The sequence below is a fragment of the Dromaius novaehollandiae genome, chromosome 24, assembly GCF_036370855.1.
Source record: "Dromaius novaehollandiae isolate bDroNov1 chromosome 24, bDroNov1.hap1, whole genome shotgun sequence".
Taxonomy (NCBI): domain Eukaryota; kingdom Metazoa; phylum Chordata; class Aves; order Casuariiformes; family Dromaiidae; genus Dromaius; species Dromaius novaehollandiae.
In genome coordinates, this window is record NC_088121.1 from 7,291,812 (window position 1) to 7,298,771 (window position 6,960).

The following is a 6,960-nucleotide window of genomic DNA, read 5'->3' on the forward strand; positions in this document are numbered from 1 at the left end:
TATTCCTTCAGTTGCAACACTGCCCAAGGCCTCCAGCCTCACCGTGCAGAACGCCGCTAAAAGCAGACAATACAAAGACAGCCCCCGGCCCAGAGAGCTCCCAGGGGTTGGACTGGTTAAACACACCAGCAGGATTTTAAAAATACATTGAACAAGCCATTCCAGTTCTTTAAATAAGAAGTCAGGATTGGCTGCATAAATATGTACTTATCTGCTTCAGTGCTGTAAATATATAATTTAGGCTGCTGCCTCATGACATATTTTGTGTCTAATTTAAGGAACTGTATATTTGGACTAGAGGGTCTGGATGACTGTCAGGTAAATATTACAAGCTGTAAATTTTCACAGCAGATTTGCACTAAATTTAGTTAGCACTATATTTAAAGAGAACATTGACCAGATGGTAGCCTTTGTCCTTGACAGTGTTTGGACTTGGAGATAGTTAAGGGTCCCTAGAGGAATGCTACCGGCGTCTCCCTGAAGTTATGAGCAGCTACATTCTGCCACGGAACCGTGACATCCTTTACTGGAGGGCTCCGGTCCCACCAGCTGGCACGGAGCCCCGTCCTCCTCAGTTCACCTCAAGATGGGGAACGCTCATGCCAGACAGAGAAGTGCTTACGGAGAACGGCCTTAGAGGCTGCGCGTTGTCTGAGCTTCCCGTGCACCTCAGCCTATGCACAGAAAACCCTGGATTTTTAAAAATGAAAATAAAACAATTTTGAATCCTTAAAGCAATACAGAAGCTATGGCTTTGCACATCAGAAGTTGCTGATGCTGCCCACAGAGTCAGCATTCTAAATTAAACCCTTCATTTTGAGAATCTATAAGAATGCTATAAAAATCCACTGAGCCATAGAGGCAATCCTACATTTTTCTTCTGTTCCCTCAAATGCTTCAGCTCTAAAAGGGCCTTTAATTATGTTAATACTCTCACTGGACACCCCACTTTCCCTCAGAATTCCTGACATTTCATGTACCAGCAATTTTACTTTTAAAAATGTGCTTAGCACAACCTGGTAAAACAGCAAACACTAAAACAGTTGTGGACCTCTTTCACCATGTATGGTACTATATACTGCTGGGACACTTTCCATTGCCGCTGCTACTTACAAATACTGAAAGCAAATCCCTTAATCTAGCCTTTGGAGCGCTTTAGGCCTAAATACCGCAATCCCACTGCCGAACGTAACGTCAGTAAAACCACAAGCAGGCTAGAGCGGAGCGAGGCCTAGGCTGAACGCTGAGAGTAAGGACAGTGGGGACACACGAGGAGGCAGCAGGTGGCACACCTGCCGCTGCGTTAGCCTTCCTCAAGCCTGCACTGCGGTGTCCAGGATTCCCCGGCATCCGGCAGCTGACAAGGACAGCGATCTCCCGGTGGCTGCCCTGTGCGGTCCTGACCGTCGGGGGACGCTGAGGCTCAGTGCATGGCGTGCAAAAGTCTCAGCGTTAACCAAAGGACTGCTGGCGCTTGAGAGCTGGTGTGCTACTTAACGGCCTAGATCCCCTCTTCAACCCGAGAAAAATGAGCACCCTCTCTTCCTTCCGTGCAAATAACTTCCACATTTTCCTTAAAAAGGTGCCATATTTCTGTTCAGAGGATGCAGCTTTTCCAAATGTTTTGAAACCCTTGGGGAGGAAAGGTGCTTTTGAAACTATTCTTTCTCCCTCCTACAGTACAAATGTAGGATGGAGGGCAAAGCAAACCTGATTCTCTACAGTCAACACAAAGTAGATGACGACACAGGTAGTTGCTAAATGGTACGTGACTGACAGACAAGGTAACAGGAAGCCTCTGTTTCACGAGTAGTATTTTTTTCCAGAAACGGTCTTGCTGAAATCAATGCAGTACAGAGTACGTGGAAGGCGGAAAGAGTCGATGCCAGCCAGCCTAAAACAACCTGCAGTGTTTTAACACGAACAATTTGCATCGTCAGGCGAAGCTATGTGTTTTACACACTGGCTGCTTTTACCTTTCCTACTGCATGATGCAATACCCTGATATCGCGCAAGCGTTGCTCCCGCAGCTTTCGGGGTGAACTGGCCCTTCGACAGCAACTGAACCGAGTTCCAAAGCAGAAGGGAATTTGCTGACAGCCAGTCCCTACAAGAGCTGGAGAAACCACACAGGCCTTTTGGGCCTTACTGCTATACTTTAACCACTTGACTAAACTTTCTCCCCCCCAAATGTTAGTGTGTACCAACCTATTCTGCTCAACTGTTCAGAGAGCATTGTCAGCCTGTGCTTAAAAGATCAGCGTTAGGCAGTGTGGTTGGTCTGTACTTTTCCCCCCGATTAATGAGTTTTTTCTCTAGCTGGTCATTTCACAGAAACAGCCTTCTTATTTTCTATTTATAGGGAATATTTGCAAAGCCACCTCAGCCAGTAGCACAGAAATCCCATAATCGGCAAACTGCTACAGGCAAAAATACGTTCCAATTAATACTAAATCAGAAATGTGCTAGGATTTTTTTCCCCCTTTTTTCAGAGCTGCTAATGAGGAAAATCAAAATAGCATCTTCCAGTGAACTGGTGACACAGATAAAGTGTTAGAAGTTAAGATACTAAAACAAACAAAGCACTTTCAAGCCCCCAAATACCAACCTTGTAAATGGAAAAATGTCAAAAATGCCTGTGAGGTTTGAGATGGCCTTTTTAAAAATCTGAACATTGGCACCAAAAACCTGAAATAATGGGCCAGCATGTTACCAAGCTGGAATAAATTTCATTTTTTTAAAGTGAATGTAGCTTTGGCTTATGGCACTAGTTTGACAATCTTAGAGACCACAGTCATCTGCTTCTGCCTCAAGCTAAGACAGCAGGCGCAGAGGCAGGGCGAGTTTAATCAGTGCTCTAATTTTATTCAGCTTTGTTAGAACAAAAAAGTGAACAAAAAAGTGTATTTACCTCCAGACAGGGAGAAATAGCAGCTTTTAAATCATTTATTTTATAGAGACTACCACTGTGGAATCAAAATGGTAGAATTTGCCAGTTTCATAGTCAAAATAGCATTTTTCTTTCCTCAAAGTATATTGGGTCATTTTTTAAGGCTTATTTTAAGGAACCCACTACTGCCAATTTTTTTTTTTACTCTTTAATATTCTGCAACAGTAATTATTTCCTTGTTTTCACATATGCAGTGGAATTCCTATGTCAGGAATACCACATATTGTCTATGTGAAATAAATACTGACACACAGATTTACTGCAGTATCACCCATTGAATGAGTAAGTTGAAACACCTAAGCATAAATTTGCTCTGAAACTAAACTAGCATCTATCATTGTCGGTCCATAAACTCTGCTGGAAATGATATCATTATATATCACAGCAGGAACCTACACCGTATTATCAGTTGGAAATTAGGAACTGTACAGCACGATATGTGTTACATACAATGTGGTCCCAAAGTCAATTGAAAACAGTGGAAAGACTCCAACTGTCTGTAAAAGACATGGTCAGGCTGTTAATACTTAGTACTGCAATTCCATATTTGGGATCAGAAATAAGTCTATTTCTAGACTGTGATGATTCATAAGAATCCCCCTTTCCTGTATTCACTTACACTTCAAAGTTTTGGGGGAATTCTTTTTTGTTGTTTTTTTCCTTTTTCTTTTTAGAATAAATCACACACTTGATGTCTGATTAGCCAGTCTCAACCCTGAAACCAAGAATTCTCTTTACCAGATTATGGTGGCAGATAGCTGAGTTGTGCCACCAAACATTTTTTTTTTTTGGTTTCAGAGGAAGGGTCACTTTGTGAAAGCTGGAAACTCTCTGTGTCCTCTTCTTCTCCTAATGCTGGGACTTTCCATAAATGATCATAAGATATTTTAGCAACAGATACTGACTGCAATCCATCTGTGTCTAATTACCCAAGTAATGATGTACTGGCATCAGTGTGGACATGGGTGGGTCTACAAACAAGTCACTGATGCGAGTTCAGTATTAGGAACACAGCAACCTTTAAGCAGCTGCCTTGGGTACTTGTGGCAATTTAGCTACAGTGCATGGGGCTCAACTTTGTGGTGGGTTTTGCAGCTTAGGCCACGTCCTGCGCAGTTGTGACTAGACAACTTCTCTGTACCTAAGCTGGCCAACACCACAGTCTTTGTTCACCACAAATAGTAAGAGCACTCACTTTCCCAGCTTGTATACACCAACATGGCATTGCCATTTTCAGTATCAGCATTTATTTCTCCAAAGATTTTAAGTGAAATTCTGGCCCCACTGGAGTCAGAGGTAAAATTCTTGTTTATCCAAATATCTTAAATAACATGCAAATGGAGCTCTGACATGCCCTTAGTTACAGGGACAAAATGTTCACTGTATTAACCCGGGGGAGTTACACTGATATAAGTACAGGCACAGATGATCCTATCTGGGTTTGAGTCCTGCTGAAACAAGTTCAATCTGATAGAGAATGCTGAAGAGACAATTTGTCATTACTTCACCTCTCAGATCTCTCTGGGGAAGGTGATAACCACAGCCATTCGCTTGCACCAAAGCTTCTGCCATCACAAATTTGATTTCAGAGACAATTACCTTAGAGCCTTACAGCAAAGTACAAAACATATTTGAAAAGGTTATTTAATCACTTGGCCTCTCCATGGCAGAACATGCCACCCAGGAAACAAATTCCAGGAACACATGCCTTTAAAAAGCAACCCTTAAAAGAGACAGCTGTTGATGCTACACATCTGACCTCAGACATTTGGTCTGTCAGCCTAAACCTAAGCCAGGCCTTGGTCACCTACATATGGAAGCCATATCCAATCATCAGCTAAATATATTCACATTGCTATAGCGGCAGAACACAAAAATCCTGTAAGTCTCCACTTGCAGAACGAAGGGATTGATTTCCCTAATTCAGCTGGGAAAAGGAGACTGGGATGGACACATTCCAGCCAGCAGACACACAGTATTGTACTGGCTACACATCCTAAAGAAAACGCCACGTGAATGCTCTACTTGGCCACGAAAATGGAGGTAACTAGGAGAGTGAATCATTTCTTTTACTAAAAGTTGGTATACTTATATATGATATATTGATCGATGTGCTTCATTCTAGCTTTTAAAGGTGCTAAGGTTGCAGATGTTTGGGGACTTTTTGAGGCAAGTTGTCTTCCACTGATTTTCAGAGAAGTCGAACAAATTATAGGAGTTTCTACCTAAACTTTAGGGGCTTTTATATTTTTTATTCATATTTACAGAGATCAGATGTATTTAAGCAGTTCTGCAACTGCGAGGTGAAGAGGGAAGGAGACAGACATCTAAATTTGCCATACTTCAAGTTTTACCTGCCAGGACAAACATGTTTGCCTCAGCAAAGGTAGACAAGGCTAATGAAGTAGCTGCTTCACTGAATGAAGTGTAGAGAAATTAAAATTCCTAACTCTACAGCACATATTTCTTGTTTATTACAAATAAACTTGCTTAAAACAAAACTTATTTTTCTCAGTATCTCAGAGCTGTAATAAATCGGGGATGCTTAAAAAAATGCTTTTCACAGGGCTTTTCATAATTCAGCATCCTAATGAGATTCATACGCACGATAAGCACTTTACTGTATCGCTTCAGCTGGAATATAGTATCAAAAGAACAATGCTCCGAAACACTGCTTAAAAGGTAGCAGAGTCCAATATTTTTGCCTTTGCGGGGGGGCCAAATGTGCTTGAGCTGAAATTTAACAGGAATGCTAAGGCTTCCCAGGCTTCTTCTACGTAAAAGATGGCACACATGCTCTAATTAAGGTAAGCATCCAGAACACTGCTTATGAATGCCGTAATCACCACTTGCTTCTATCACAATTAATAGAAGGAAACCCAGTTAGAGATTTACTCTAAGTTAAAGCTTTAACAGAAAAGTCTAGAAAAAACAAGGTAATAATCATACCTATTTGTTAGATAATTGAATAAAAACCTATTTCACAATGAAGCCACCTTCACACCCACTGGCATGATAAAAATTGCACCATAAAGCTAAGCCATTTAATCCTCGATGTTTCTAATTTTGCCAATTGAATTACACCACAAATAAGTTTGACAGGAAGGTCTTTGGGGCAGGGATTTACCTCCACGTTGTAACGTGCCCTTGGATCCTGAAAATAACGCAACAAATAGGTAACTGCAAGGTCTTTATTTTGCAAAATATGCTTCTTTTACTGGTAATGTCCTTGCTTTCCTAGCCCACAAATTGTCTGTTTCTCCCCCCACTTCTGCTTTTAATTTTTTCTTTCACTCTTATTCTCTTTTTAACTTGGGCACTGTACAGACAAATGAGATCCTGATCTTTGACTGGAATAAGGAGGCAGACAGAACAACTATAACCTCCTAAAGCAAACGAGTGTCAGAGGCGAAGGAGAACCTCCGTTCGATGATCCCCTCAGAGTGAATCTCTAGCAAACACATTTCACCAAAAAAGAAAAAAGCCTAGGAAATTTTGCTGATAGTTTTTCCTTTGCAATTTAGAGAAACATAATACTTCGCTGGATATAGTCGGCCAAATGTTTTATGAATTGGGAATCTCCCAAACCTTTTTTTATTTAAAGAGTTCTTGATATTCTTTTCCAGCACGTCAGCGTTACTGCAGTAAACAGTGGGCCTTTCATAACCTTGCTGGGTGATCCCTTCTGAAAGTCACACTGCAATCAAATGTACTGGGCTTTCATAATAGTAATTTGCCACACTGTCAGAAATAGGCTTATCATGCTGCTGTCATTGGTATCATGTGAACATCACTCAATATGCTGTGCCCTTCAGATGAAAGCCAGTGCTCTGAGCCAGTGACAGAGGAAAGGAGAGAGGGAGAGAGAGAGAGAGGGAGAGAGAGAGAGAGAAAGGAGAGTAAGAGAACATTAACCCTTCAAAGCCAAGTACAGCCTTAGTCTGAAGGAGGAAACTGCACAGCTACTGCATATGCTGTAGGCACCTGCTTAAGAGCCGGTAGTATTGACT